This window comes from Lolium rigidum, chromosome 1 (assembly GCF_022539505.1).
Source record: "Lolium rigidum isolate FL_2022 chromosome 1, APGP_CSIRO_Lrig_0.1, whole genome shotgun sequence".
Taxonomy (NCBI): domain Eukaryota; kingdom Viridiplantae; phylum Streptophyta; class Magnoliopsida; order Poales; family Poaceae; genus Lolium; species Lolium rigidum.
In genome coordinates this window covers 140,115,793-140,130,568 of record NC_061508.1, presented here as the reverse complement: position 1 = coordinate 140,130,568, position 14,776 = coordinate 140,115,793, and the positions used below count along the sequence as shown (strand labels likewise).

The following is a 14,776-nucleotide window of genomic DNA, read 5'->3' as shown; positions in this document are numbered from 1 at the left end:
CGCCTGAAGCTCCACGCGCTGCCGCCGTCGCCGTAGCCCGCAACCGTCGGGCGCAGCAGCAGGCCGGGTCGCCGTCGTCGCCGCGTCGACGCCCGCCGCTCCACCCTCTCCCCGCGCCGGCAGCCGAGGGTGAGGACCTCCCTCTCCCTCCCTCGCCTCGCCTCCCTCACCTCGCCTCCCTCACCTCGCCTCCCTAGCCGCTGCGCGCTTCGCCGGGAGGAGCCCGCGCGCGCGCGACTGCCGCGGTGAGCTCGCTGCCGGCCTCCCCTCACGCACGCCCGCGGCGTGTTCGACGAAATGCCGCACTGCCGTGCGGAGGGTAGGCGCCGGCCAGCAGCAGCAGCAGCAGCAGCCGGTCGCCAAGCCACGCCTCGTCGAGCACCACCGGCCGTGAAGACCAAGTCCGCGCCGCGTGCTCCACGCTGGGAGTCTTAGGCTACCCCGTCGCCGAAGTCTCGCCGGGAGGCCGCGGGCACGGGCGCGGCCACTTCGGGTGTCTGCGAGAACGGGCGACGCCGTGTCCAGCCGTGAGCGCGCCGGCCGCCACGCTGGGGCCGTTGTCCACTAGGGTCGTCCGCTGCGTGGAGCAGCGCCGGGCTGGTGAAGCGCCGCCGCCGTTGAGGGCTTCGATGGGCGTTAATCGCTGCCGCCACCGAGGACGGTTTTCGGGCTAGGCGAGGAGGCGTAGTTTGGTGCCCGTAGCTACGTGTCGACATACCAGCATGCTCTTCGGCGTCGCCGTGTAGGGCCGAGCGGGGTCTTTGCTGCCGTTCTCGTGCAGGGCGCGCACGTCGTCAGCGTGAGAGACGAGAGGGAGGGGAATACTGATTTACTAGGTCGTTCTCTCTTTTTTTCTCCGTTGTTGTCGCCGTCTGTGAGCTCGCGAGAGGAGGAGCTCCAAGTGTTAGGGTTAGGGTCGAGAAAAAGAGAGAAGAGCGAGAAGAGAATAGCGCCGAGTGTTAGGGTTAGGGTCCATAGCGGTGCCGAGTCCGTGGCGGTGCCGCCGCGACATAGAGTTAGGGTCAAGAAATAGGAGCACCAAGTATTAGGGTTAGGGTTTTTTGCTTTCTTCATTTCAATTGTTATCCATCTAGCAATCTGTTATATGATCATTACATGATGAATGAAATACAATTGCTTTCTTAATTTTGTAGTGACATTGAGGTATGGAGGACGGCACCTTCGTCCGAGATGAGGAAGGGGAAGAAGCGGTGCAGAAATTGATCTATGAGAGTGCCCGTGGTCCGGAACCCGATGGAGATGACAACGAGTTCCAAGACTTTCTGAATGATTTCGGCGAGGGACTTGAGTCTGAACAAATTAGAAGAGACAACGAAGTGTCCATCACAAACTCCGGCGAGGTGTATATCTATGTATCAATTGGTCTATATGTTCATCCCTAGATGCATTCATTTATTTGTATTGCACTTATTAACGAATAATTTTTTCTTTTAGCCTTCTGGATCATCGAGCAAGTACGTTAGATCAAAACGAGGCCCGACGCGGGTGCTAAAGAGCGAGGGCAGGTTAGCCCTCACGGCATTCAAGGCTAATGGTGAACCGGAGCATCCCAAAGAGTTTTGCCGCAAATTTACAAGTCAAGCCGGAGTTCTTGTTAGGGATCATGTACCGATCAGCATTCAAGAGTGGCATAAGCCGAAGAACGCGGAGAGTGGTGCTAGTTATGTCAAGGAGACGATGAAAACATTTCTTTGGGACACGCTACTGACAAAGTTCAGCCTACCGGAAGACATGACGGAAGGCCAGAAGAAAAAAGTCAAGGAATGGACATTGAAGAAGATGGCCATACAATTCCGGACTCTGGAAGAAAAATCTATGGGACAAATATAAGAATGAAGATCCGGTATTCGATGATAATCTAGTGAAGATAAAAGCTCACTGGCCCGCATTTAAGGAGTATAAGCAATCGTCTACTTTTCTGTCCCGATCGAAGAAAAATACCGAAAATGCTTCAAAGAAGAAACTTCCGCATCATTTGGGGTCGGTGGCTACAAGAGTGCCATTCCGAAGTGGACGGCGTTTGAGAATAAAGCTGATGAATGATGGAATCACTCCACGGACATGGGACCGGCCCGAACGGTCCAAGTTCCGGTTGTTCGCTCATGGGGCGGGGTTGGACCCAAAGACAGGGCTGATCGTTGCGAAGGGAAAATGGAAGGAAAAAATTGAGTCAATTGTACCGAAGCTTGTAGATGCAATTAATAAGGTCGAGAAGGGAGAGTACATTCTCGATCGAGAGAATGACGAGCCGACACTCGCTACGGGGAACCACGAACACGTTGGACGGGTACGAGCTCGCCCGAGTCTCACCATGAAGGAAGCGTGGCCGGACAGCGCCGACACTTATAGAAGCCGTTCGCGAAAGAAGAAGAAGGACGCCGACATTGTAACGGAATTGTTAACTAGGGTGGAGGCTCTTGAGAGAAATCGAGAGGGCACCTCGATCAGCCACTTGTTTCTACGGGATCCACATGGCGATGCTGCCCCATCTCGGCGAAGAAGCGGTGTCGGTTCCTCGCATCTTGACGGGTGTGGAGGAAGCTACCCCGTGGATTATGTCACGGAGAAGATAGATTGCGAGCTACATATGTTATTCAGGACCGCGTCCGTTAAGGTGGCGGTCGGCTATGTGTACCCAAGTGAAGATGGAGCAATGCACCATCATATGCCCATTCCACCTGGTTGTGTTCGTGTCGGGGTGGATGAAGTGGTTTCGGGTTTTGAAACGAGTGGAGCTTGATATTCCTAGAGGTGAAGATGAGAGGACACCGGCCGATGTCAAGCACGGTTTCGCCCTATGGCCGAAGAAGTACGTCGTCCTTTTGCAAAGGCCACCGACTCCTACACATGAGCGACAAATGCCATCGACTCCTCCTGGTGGCAGTCTCGGTGAGCAGCCAAGTCCACACCTACCCGAGAGGGACCCCGGCGTGAGTCCACCATCTCGAGATCCTCCGCGTAAGACAGCGTCGCGTTAAGCGGAACGGTACGCCGCCTAGGAAGAAAGCTAGAAAGGAGAAACAAGCGCCGCCTGCGAGAAGTTACCTTGGGCAAAAACTCCAGAGGAAAACGCGGAGGCCGTTCAGGCCGAGGTGAAGAAATTTTTTGCACCGAAAGTGCTAGAGATACCTTTCGAGAAGACACTAGATCAGGTGAAAGTTGTGCGTACCGTTGACAATCTATATGACCCTGTACCATCGCCGCCATCTGACTATGCGCGTTCTATTGAAAGGTCGTATGACAAGATGATCGAGGCGACAAAACCCGTTAAATCGGGTATCAGGGAGATAAAAGGGATACACCAAGTCTACCAGCTCGGACAACAACCCGTTCAATCGGTCGACCCTCTCAAGGTGTTTGACGGGAAGACCGTTCAAAGTTCTCGACAAGACGCAAGCCGATTACGCCTTCGCTCGAACGAGCATATCAATTTGTTCAAGGGAAAGATTTGGTCGAGAATCTCGGGAAGGTACCAACATGTATGCGTAACTTGCATTCGTGGTACCTTAATGCCTCAAAGGAAGGGATCGAGACTATCATGGTCCGAGTTAGGGAAGAGCACTACTTCCGGGAGTACTGTGTGAACGTTGACTTCGCCGAACTCTTTCGGTTATACAATCTCCGGGCCCTCGACAAATCAATCATCGGTTGCTATTGTCACGTAAGTGATTTATTTATTTAATTTGAGAAGTCTTTAGCTCAGCTCGTTCATTGTCTGCAGATTATAATCTTTTGTGCGCTATATTATGCAGATCGAAGATGCTCGAATGCAAAAGGGACGAAATCACAGACATTGGGTTCATTGACCCGCACAGAATGCATGTCAAAACCATAGAGAATCCCCTCTATAACAAGGATACACCGCAGACTTTGCTAAGGTTTTTGAAGCGACAACGTGACAAAAAGCTAATAATTTGGCCTTACAACTTCGAGTGAGTCTTACTGTCTTATAACACATTATATTTTGCTCACCGTATGTCAAAATTTTAACTAATGACTTATATATATGACACTACATATTGAAACGTGCGTAGGTTTCACTTTATTCTTCTCGTCATCAATATGCAAATTGGAGAAGTTGAAGTCTTTGACTCACTAAGCAAAAAATCGGAACTATACATGTCTTGTTATTTAATGCTCAAAAGGTAATTTTAATTCTTATCGGTTTGTTTCGTTAATTTCCTGCTATGAACTAATTGATAACTCTTTTATGCATTTTCTTTTGTCGGGCAGCGTGTGGGAAACTTTCATCAAGGAAGATAAGTCCCATGAATGGCCACCGAAGGCTGCGATGGAAGGCGAAAGTAAGTAGTACTACCTAGGTCCACACACCTTTAATTATCATACTTGACTATTGTTTGATTGAATTATATTCTTGTAAAGAAATGCCCGCAACAACCACAAGGGACCGATCTCTCGTGGATTCTTCGTTTGCGAGTACATCCGCAGAATTGTCGCGAGAGAACGAATAATGAAAGAAATAAAGAGGTACAAAAACAATCTTCACAAATTTGTTTTCTTATCATAAGTTGTGCTCGAGTTTCGGTAATAGTTGATTCATGTATTCATTTGTATCTTATTCTTTTATAGTTGGCAAGAAAGCGGAACAAGCTCTCAATCGATGACCGCTTCATAGCAATAGGCGAGGAATTGGCGGGATTTTTCCTTCGGGACGTCATACCACCATTCGCGAGTACCACTATGAATGAAGATGTACATGTTACATATATAGTTGACTCGAAGAGTACCACTATGCTACATGTAATAGACATATATAGAGTACGCCTCGGAGAGTACCACTATGCATGAAGATCGATCTTCATGCATAGTGCTACTTAATTTGCGATCTTATGCAATTACATGTGTGTTATATTATATGCACCAACTTGCTATGCATCATCTTGATCTTCATGTACTACCTAAACCCAAACGCGTTTCCGGTGCATCGACGCGATATGAAACAAACCGATATCCCTAAACCCCTCCAAAAACCCTAAAAATCCAATTCTCTGCCGCGGCAGAGATTTGGGCAAATTCCCTGCCGCGGGTGGGAACCTTTGGTACCGGTTCATATAACCAACCGGTACCAAAGCTCCTTGGCCCTGAGCTCTCCTGGTGGCCCACGTGGAGGCCCCTTTTATACCTGTTCGTAAGCAACCGGTACGAAAGGGGGGGGGGGGCCTTTAGTGCCGGATAATTAATACCGGTTGCTCAACCGGTACTAATGCCCCTATGGAACCGGTACAGATGAGCGTTTTTCTACCAGTGGATGTACGCTAAGGTGTTTTTACGGGACCTGCTAGAATTACTCAAAAGCTAACGGCGGCAGTTCTACGCATCTCAGTCATGATGCCATGTTGCGCCCTGTAGTGCCCACTCGTTCGCTTCTCCTTTCTCTTGTGAGATTAGTTTGATTCAGGTGAGGTGCCACTAATCGCTCGAAGATTAATTACTAATTTCGAGGGCCCAAATTAGCACCCCTCTAGCAACTAGCTGGTTAGAACAAACAACACTGATGCTTTGCGAAGTCGCATTTCCGCAGCCTTGCTTTTGCTTATCCAATGCTACTAGCCTCGCATGCATCCAGCTAAGCTGTCACGCCTCTCTCATTTCTACGAGTTCATGATGGCTAAATCTCTCCTGCGGGGAAAAGAGACAGCCAGATCATGTGACGTCGCCAACCTTTCGAGAATGGAGGAATCATTGGCGAAAAGGATGCCGATTGCCGAGCCCGATGAGCTATGCTTACATGAATCCCTACACAAATTGCTTTGAGTTGAGCCGGTATTGACAATTTTTACAGTGGATACGCGAAGGACTAGCACTTCGAGTCGGGTTACAACATTGAGAATTCTTTTTAGGCAATCACTGGGAGAGTGCTTAGCCTTGTGATGAATATGTTGGAGCCTAACGTTTTTGTGGACAGCAACCTAACTTCAGATTGCAGGAATTGTACAAATTGAGTTGATGATAGTAAACGCTATAACAGTAATTGGGAGTAAAAACTTAGGAAATAGTACGGAGTATATCATTACTGTTTTCAATTTGAAGTGAAGGGACAGATTTCCAATACCATGCCTTCAATTGACCATGGTGAGAAATCACTAGCAGAATGAAAAAATGGAGATCGAGCATCTCAACACAAAATCGGCACATTAAGACTTGTGTCTAATTTATTTTACAACCCGAAACAGAAAAAATGACAAAAGCTGCATGGAAAAAGGTGGATTCATAACCTATCTGAATGCCAAATGCACCTGAAAAGCATATCATATAGTTCTCACTCTGTTTTTTTTTTTGTCTAAAAATAATTCTGGAGCTGGAAAGCTGCATGGGACTTGGGAGACCTTGTTTTGAAATGAAGTTGCATGATAGGGTTAATTACTTGTGTGCAATGTGTGGGTACGATCGATAAGGTTGCCTTTTGACGTCTTTTGTCGTGTCTAGGCAATTCACTTGCACATACGCGGCGCCTTCGGCTGCTCGAAAAAGCTTTGTACGGTGGAGATGTGACGACGTCAGTGGGTCTAATACTGAAATGGACCTTGATTCCATTGAGAACAAGCAAGTGCGTGTACCCTTGCCCTATGTGAGGGCGCTCCACGATACCCAGGGAGGAAAAGATCACCCCGCGCCGTCCGATCTGGAAACGAGCTCCGCGTCGATCTTAGTCATTCATTCGTCAAACAAAACCGCCGATGAAAACCCTAGCCGCTCGCCCGTGCCTCCTCTCTTCCCCTCCCGAACAGAGAGCTCTCGGGTGGAGAGGCTCAACCCGCGTCCATCACACTCCGGCGGCGCCGCAGGTAAGCTCCTCCTCCTCTGTGCTTCGTCCTCCTCCCTGGTACTCTTCCTCTCTGCCCTCCTCTCTAATTTCTACCCTAGCTCGTCCTTCCCCTGCAGCCTTCCCTAACCCTAGATCGACGGGGCCGCTGCCATCTCATCTCCTCTTCCAGAAAGCGGGAGTAAAAGTGAAGACCACGATGGGATGCTACTCTGTCGGTGATCAAGGACGGGAAAAAAAGGCTGTTTGATGTGTGGATGGATTTGAATGGGACGGACGCATCACGGTATGTTTTCTTCTACTCTTTCCCCAATCTCTTCACATCTTCATCCTCCTTACGTACCTCCCCTTGATGTGCTCATATATTTGGTATCTTCGTACCCAGGTCATAGATCATCTCCCTTCTTATCCCCACCAAAATTTCGTTTATCTTTTGGATGCCACAAATGGTACTATTTTGTGTACGATAGATTTTCTTTTAATATTGTGCTTTGAAATTATCAAATGATTTTATTTTTATGCTGTACCTCGATATGTTTGAAAAGTACACTGGCTTATGGTTCATGCTAACGTATACTGCTTGATGAAATTACCAAAGTTTGATTGTTAATCTTTTGGCAGTAAAGAAACTAAGATGCATATTTTTGGGACAAACTTTTCAGTATGTAATTAGCTTTCAGATATTCAATCACTTCAGTAATAAGATATTTTAATCTTAAAATGCAATACGAGATTTACATGAAAGGACAATTGCTCATGGTTTAGGATAATGTATTGTTTGCTACTTGGCATATGTATACTCCTTTTCTGTTTAAATTATATACCTTAAGGTCTGATTAAAATAGAGGTTCCTGGTTTGGGTTTGCACTTTGCCCCGTGTTAATAATTCTGTTGTTTTGCATCAGCTATTTCTTTCCATGGAAGACATCAGTTTTGCATCCGTGTTATTCGTTTGAATGGAATGTTTATCTGATTCACCAGGCTGAAGGATGTTCGCCACAACTTAAAAGGAGGTCAATCATGTTTAAATTGCCTTTCTAAATTGGCTTTCACATGCAGCAGCACCATAGGAATTAGTCCTCAACCAAGGTATTTTACCTATTCCCCTCTATGTATTGTGGATTTGTGGTGGTTATTTGCCACCATCGGAGCTATGATTGTGCATGACACAATTGAAATTCTGCATATGATCGACGTCCTTTGATATGGTTTTTTGTTAAAGAGTTTTTCTTCCTACCCTTTTATCATTTGAGGGTATAAAATACTTGTGCGTAGTTTGAATAAGGAATTTGATATATGATTACTCATTTCTCCCATGAGGAATTAGGAATTAGGAATTTTGATATACTTACTCATTTCAGTTCCTTCCAATATGAACCGAGGCTTTATATTTTTCTGTTTGAGTTACAGACTTGTCTGACCTATGACGACAACAATGTGTCAGGACAAAGCATTTTTTGATTGGACCAAACGATGACTTTTTCAATTTTTCTGTAAGTATCTTGGACATGCAGATCATCATCCGTAAAGCTTAGCATTTGTAATACTATGTTTGGAGTGCATCCTCTCTCACTAATAATACCCAATAAGTGACAGACTTCGAATATTTACTCGAGTGAGTACCAAGGAGGCGAGAAGCACAACTCGGGTCATGCGTGAGAAGTAGGAGGGTATCGGTCATCTGAAATTGATGTCAAATGTTGCTATCATGATACAAATGTATTACAAATGTGGTGATGCTGCTCTCCTCCCGCCGTCACGACATGGAAGCCGGCCTGCTGATGCTGCTCTCCTCCCGTGTCGGGGACGACGGGCTGTTGCTGCTGCACGCCGGTGAATATCGGCGATCGAGTACTCACGTCCGTTCCCCTCTTGCTAATGGAATGCTGTCGTTTTCTTATTTCTCTTGCAATGATTGATGGTAGAGCCAAATGCAGCGGTGAGGGCAAGGATAGGAGGCAGCGGGTTCAAGAGGGAGCCTAGGGGATCTCTTGCCACATGACTGATAGTCCACATGGAACATGTAGCTATGTAAGGGCTAACCGTTGTTCTTCGTCTTCCATCTGTGAGCCTTGTGTACACAGTTATGTTTAATTTTTCTATCATACTTGTTTTTGCAGACATTTGTTCCTTGGAGGTGCAAGGATCATCAAATCTCCTTATTAATGTGCTTCCATACCTGGCAGACAGGGCTAACCATTTTTAAGTTAGTCGTTGCTTCACTCTGACATTTTTTGTTTGGTTCCATTTGTTTGTACAGTAGGTTCTTGTGGAGTTGGCCGAGCTCTAGGACAGGGTCAAGTTGCTCAAGGTATAATGGATGGAGCTTTAATTCCAGGTTTTTCTTGCCTATATAGATTTACCCACTGTTACTCATAATGTTCTCTATTCTTTTTACCATAAATGATCTTGTGAGAAATAAAATCCATCCGACCTCTATTATTATTTATTGGCTACAGGGTGAGCTTATAATTTATACGTTTCTTGTCCATGGCTTAGTGCAGATTGGAGACGACGGCAACCACAACGTTTCATGCATGGCTCTTGGCCAGTGAGCATTGTTCTATTTTGTGTGTCTTGGGCTCTGAGCATAAACTTCGCAAATCACTATCTGATTAGAAGCAGCATGGCATAGATGGGTGCTAGGAGATGAAGGTGAGAGAGAATTGTAAGCACTTCAATGAACCTTACTGTAAGCACAGAAGCAAAGCCAGCGCTCAGCCCTCACACGCCATGTGAGCCTCTCAAGATTAACCTTTCTATAAGCACAATTACGAAAGCACTTCATCTGATATGCCAAAATAATGCACACTTATTGTTAGCCCGATCTTTAGCTTATATAAATTAAATTCATAGTAACTTCCAAAATTTTATTGTCGTGATTGTATGTTCACAGAGAACCATCGACAAAATGGTTTACTGATGGTGTTAGTAAAGTGTTTTGATTTCTTCAGAATATTGTTGTGCTTTAAATTCTTTGTTCCTGAATGATATCATACTGAAGCCAAAAATTTCTGAACTTTGTGATCTGGCCTACCATGATTTGACATCCTCCGTGTTTTAGATGAGCAGTAGCATTATACATTTTATTTTTCGCGATATGGAGTAAGTAGGAAACAAGTTAACATTACTTTTGCTTAGGAGATGGCCAACGAAAATCATAAGCAAAAAATCTAAAGTACTGTAGTGATTGTTTGTACTTCCTTCTGAGCCTTGTAGTTGTGCTGTTCCATTCCTAATACATAAAGAAGGCAATATTCAAATCTATCAAAAGTTTTACTACAATTTGAGCTTTTTTTATAAAGTATTTAATGGAACATACGGGTAGTTCATTCTTGGTCAAAAGATCATTTTCCCCTTACCAAATTAGCTCTTAGTGCCTTTTGTTTCTATTGGTAAGTTGCTAGAAATGTGCAAGATGATTTCTGTAATTTGATTCTCAGTCCCATTCTTATAGAAATTGTAAGTCGTTTCAACTTCACATCTTGATGGTAATATTATCTAGCATATTTTTGGCCTGGGTTAACTGTGTTCTTACATTCAAATAAGGAACAGTGTTGAGCTGAAACCCGGAGGAAATAAAGAATCGCATTGAACCTCATTGTCCTAGGTTAGTTGTATTTGTGGTTGGTGCCATTATTCTCCAGTGTATATACTTATTTTCCTGCTAAAATTTGACATCAATTGTGGATGACCGATACCCTTATGATTTGTATAATCTTACCTTCACGCAAAAATACTTTCAAGACATATTGTTATCTTCCGATAAACTTATGCACTAACATTTATAAGATATGCATCTACATTGGCATTTACATTTGTAGGAAGTGTTGCTTAAGAGTTTAGTTGTTATTTATAGGTGCAAGCATCCTTATATGATCGTTGCTAGGAAGATTCTGGTACAATCTAGGCATTCTATAACGCAATTTTGGGAATTTCTAAAAAGGAAAAAAACAGAATTTCAGGTTTTCTTTTGTTTCTGCTTGTTGCGGTAGAATATTATGAAATTGCATGCATTTGAACTGTTCGAATTGCTCCCTGTTGATTAAATGTATACCTTGAATATTAATAAATTTCTGATGGTTTCTTTGGTTCAGTAAGATGAATTCGAAACATCTTAATATGAAAGGCCTTGAGTTGTATGTGCATCATGAAAAGGGCTCCACCGCTCCATTCTGTTTTGTAGTTGTTAGTTTTGAAGTTGTGATGTATGGAATATTGAGTTCTGTAGGCTATGGTTGCCAGGGGTAATTTGGGAGCTGAACTTCTTATTAATGTACCACTACTGCATGTATGTTGTAATTGCTCATGTTGCTCATTGCAAATGCTTACTTCTCTGCTTTGCTATTGTTTAAGCCACAACTTACAAAATTGAGTGTGAAGTATAATAGCCAACACCCAATGTTATATATGTAGTTTACAAATTGCTTGGAGAAAAATATTTACTAACAGAGTGTCGCTTTGCACTCACTTGTATATGCATGGCATCTAGGCAGATTTCCAGTTTGAAATCTATAGCTGAAGTTTCTGGGTTTTCATCCAATTTAGCTCCTTCAAATAGTTTTCCGGTCCTCATGAGTTGCCACATGAAATTTTAAATTTTTCCATAAGTAAAGCAGACCCCTAAGATTGAGATCTATAGCTGAAGTTTCTGGGTTTTCATTCAATTCGCACATGATTAGGAAGAAGTAGAGCAAATTTAGAAGTTGTTGCTTATACTCATCTCTAAGTAAAGCAGACTCCTAAGATTGAGAAAATATATGCATGCCTGCTGGCACGGTATGGGGTCATAGCTGGTGCAGGATAGGTTTTTTCTGCTTGAATCACATTTGCTTGAATCTAGGATGGATACACTATCAAATATATCTGTGAAACAAGATATTTTTTCCGCTTTCTTTAACCAGGCTTGGTTTTCCAGTAATGAAACCCCTCCGAGTTGAGGCATTCAAAAAATGGACATTGTTGCTATGTTATCTGCTGGTTATCCCTGGTCCTTTTACAACCTTGAGAAAGGCTTGAGAACGAGACATGAGAAATTTAGTCTTTTATGCTTCTGAGGTATCATCTGCTAAATTGATTCATGGTATTTACTGTGCTCTTCTACTCAGGCTTATGGTCTGTCTACTCACTGGTTAACTAATATCTTTTTTATTACATGTATTTCAGGCCAAACTCTTGGGTCACCAGAGGAAACATTAACAAGAGAGCCTATGGATGTTGGTACGTTGCTACAATTAGTTCAAATAGCAATCCTTGTTATTTTGTTTTGGCAATATCTATGTCTATGTTGTGTTGGTGCAAGTAAAAGTCCCAAGTCACCCGCAAGAGTTGTATATTTCAGGCTAGCAATTCCGGTCATGCCAATTTTGTAATTTAGATGTTTCCCACTAACTTCAGGTTTAGTGTTTTTGCGGGCTGCTTGCTACATTACCATCCAGGATGCTATAACTGTTGTTATTAGGATTTCGTAAGTTTCCATGTGAATCTGGTGTCTAAATGCCTTGTGCTTTGTTAGATTTCATTATGGAACTTAACCTAGAATGTAAAGCCATTAACTAGGATTATTACTTCTTTAGTGAAACCCTTTTATGGAACTGCAAATAACTAATCGTAATAACTTCAGTGGGTAATTTTGTTATAAACCAGAGAGATAAGTTTGCTAATTGCCTATTTTAATTGGAATTCATGTTGTGTTATTCTCCGAAATTTATAGCATGTATATCTTTTTCAGCTTGAGAAGGTTGTATTGAGAGCTGTCCGAGAACTTCTATACTGATCATGCTTAAGAGAGTTGGAAGTTTGTGTCAAGGCTTTAAATTTTCTTTAATAAGATGTTCTATGTATGGTAAATCAGAAGTACTGCTATCCATGTGAAAGACACTCCCATTTCGCCTTCCCTGTTGACGTGTGCTTGATCAAACACTGCTATGAGGAGCTTATAAAAGGCCTATTTTGGAACGGAGATTGGGATAACAACAGCAAGATATGTATATATGGAAGACAGCATTAGTTCAAAACTCAATCCAGTTATCCTCGCGAATTTCTTTCATACTTCAAGTCACCGTGTCCTAGATTAGTTAAGGGTTCGGTGAAGCATTCTTTATGATTTTATTTCCATGTAACTGTTGTCGCCTATGTAAGTGAACACAATCTAGAGTGTTTACGGTGCAAATGGAGGTAAGCATATCAAATAAAGAAAAGTAACCATGCAGCTGCTTGTATTGATTGTTTGCCATGTTGCTAAATATAATGAAACATGCATGCTCCCTTTAAAAGAAATGTGTTGGAATTGGGATGCACAGCTCTAGCGAGGAGGCGCCCCATGGGGCTCCCCAACCACTAGTTATTATCATGTGGGTGCATCATCACTCATCACGTAGGGGGGTTGGCAGACATACCACAAAGTGGCGGGGCCTAAGATAGAGGAGTGCTATCCGGGAATAATTTTGGGCTTTCTTTTCTCGTCTGAACCCACAACTGTTGTCTCAGGTTTTAATCATCTAAGAGCATCCAATGCAACCCTGCTTATCTAGAAGCTTAAGGGGAGTGAAAGGATTTGCCACACTCCGGCGATAGATGAGCCCACGCCTCCAATTAATTCAGTTACAAATCATAAAGCACTTATTGTGTGAGATTACATGTCAATTGATATCTCATGTGTTACTCTTTTTTTGGGTAAAGGGAATTCATTAATATCAGAAGATACCAATTACACCCAGCCTCTGCAACAACGCAATACCCTAATGGCAGTACGGATGCACACAACAAAAAAACAAAAAAATAAAAGTCCCACTACAACATCCCAGCCCTAGCAACAGCAATACTTCAACCACCAAGACATCACCTGAAATTCAGACATTCCAAAAGTGACACCGCCAAAAAGGTAGCAGTGCACCATCACCGTCGCGCCCGATCGAAGCTCTTAGGTTTTCACCCTGAAGATAGTCCCCGCTCTAAAAACAATGCATTCAACAAGGTCATTGCCAGACATAACCGGTTAAGGTCAGACCTTGGATTTTCACCATGAAAGGTAAGACTTTGAACTTCACCTGTGCTGCTGCCCCCACTTTCATACCACTGTTGCAAAGCCAGAACACCAAGCAGGCCCATCAACAGCATAGAGACTTGAACCTCCCTTAGCTAGTCCTCCAATCCAGCCTTCATGATATTCACTTCTTCTGACTTCACGATGGACCAAAATATCACTTGATGTCAACACAGAACAGAGCTTCGCGCCGCTCCCTCCATACCAAACGGTCGAAATAAATGCATGGTTGTGCACGAACGAATAACACCTGATCCAGCAAACTCCAGACTATAGAAGCACTGTTACATTCGCCGGGGCGCCTTTCGGAACTCACCACTCTGGCCTGATCAAGAATGACAGGCCACATGAAAGTCTTCATCTTCACACAAGAGAGACCCTAGGACCGTCACCATTATTCAGGTCGCCCCCTCCCCCCACACCGCCGACCATCCTAGGCTGGCCAAGGTTGCCTCCATCTCATGTGTTACCCTTGAGATGCAGTCGATGACATTTTCTCCTAGGGTGGATTTTTTCTCCTAATAAATATGTCTACAAATATAGCTGTGTTAAATTCAAGTATATTTCAGCCAAGACAAAAGAGAAATTCTTTTTTTGAGAAAAGATAGCTGTGATATATTAATTCACCGAAACATCGGAATCCAGATAGTTACAATAACAGCCGGTGGAACACCAAGCCAAGACCTAGACAGTTTATTTTCGCAGCCCTCCTTAGCTAACACATGAGCAAGTACATTTGCCATTCGACGCACAGACCGCACCGTGATCTCATCGAACCCGCCCAGGAGTTCCTTAACCTCGTCCACCAGAGGACCATGGAAAGATCTATCCTTGTCCTTCTTCCGTAATTTTGACGCCATCACCGTATTGTCCGTCTCCAGCGCCACCTTTGACACATGCAATTCCCGCGCCAGGAGTAATCCTCT

General features: G+C 44.1%; 1 long non-coding RNA gene across 24 annotated transcripts; it reads left to right on the top strand.

The window, feature by feature from the left end:
* Window positions 1–6,694: 6,694 nt before the first annotated feature.
* On the top strand, window positions 6,695–13,026 carry LOC124680595. 24 transcript variants are annotated; one of them, XR_006995854.1, is made up of 11 exons: window positions 6,695–6,827; window positions 6,925–7,091; window positions 7,787–7,894; window positions 8,216–8,664; window positions 8,743–8,836; window positions 8,926–9,116; window positions 9,305–9,540; window positions 10,361–10,415; window positions 11,724–11,863; window positions 11,972–12,025; window positions 12,537–13,026. It is a non-coding gene; the product is annotated as an uncharacterized LOC124680595 (long non-coding RNA). The 24 variants fall into 24 exon arrangements; XR_006995821.1 differs by having other exon boundaries at window positions 11,710–11,863; XR_006995598.1 differs by having other exon boundaries at window positions 8,250–8,298; window positions 8,402–8,664; window positions 9,305–11,863.
* The last annotated feature ends 1,750 nt before the right edge of the window (window positions 13,027–14,776 follow it).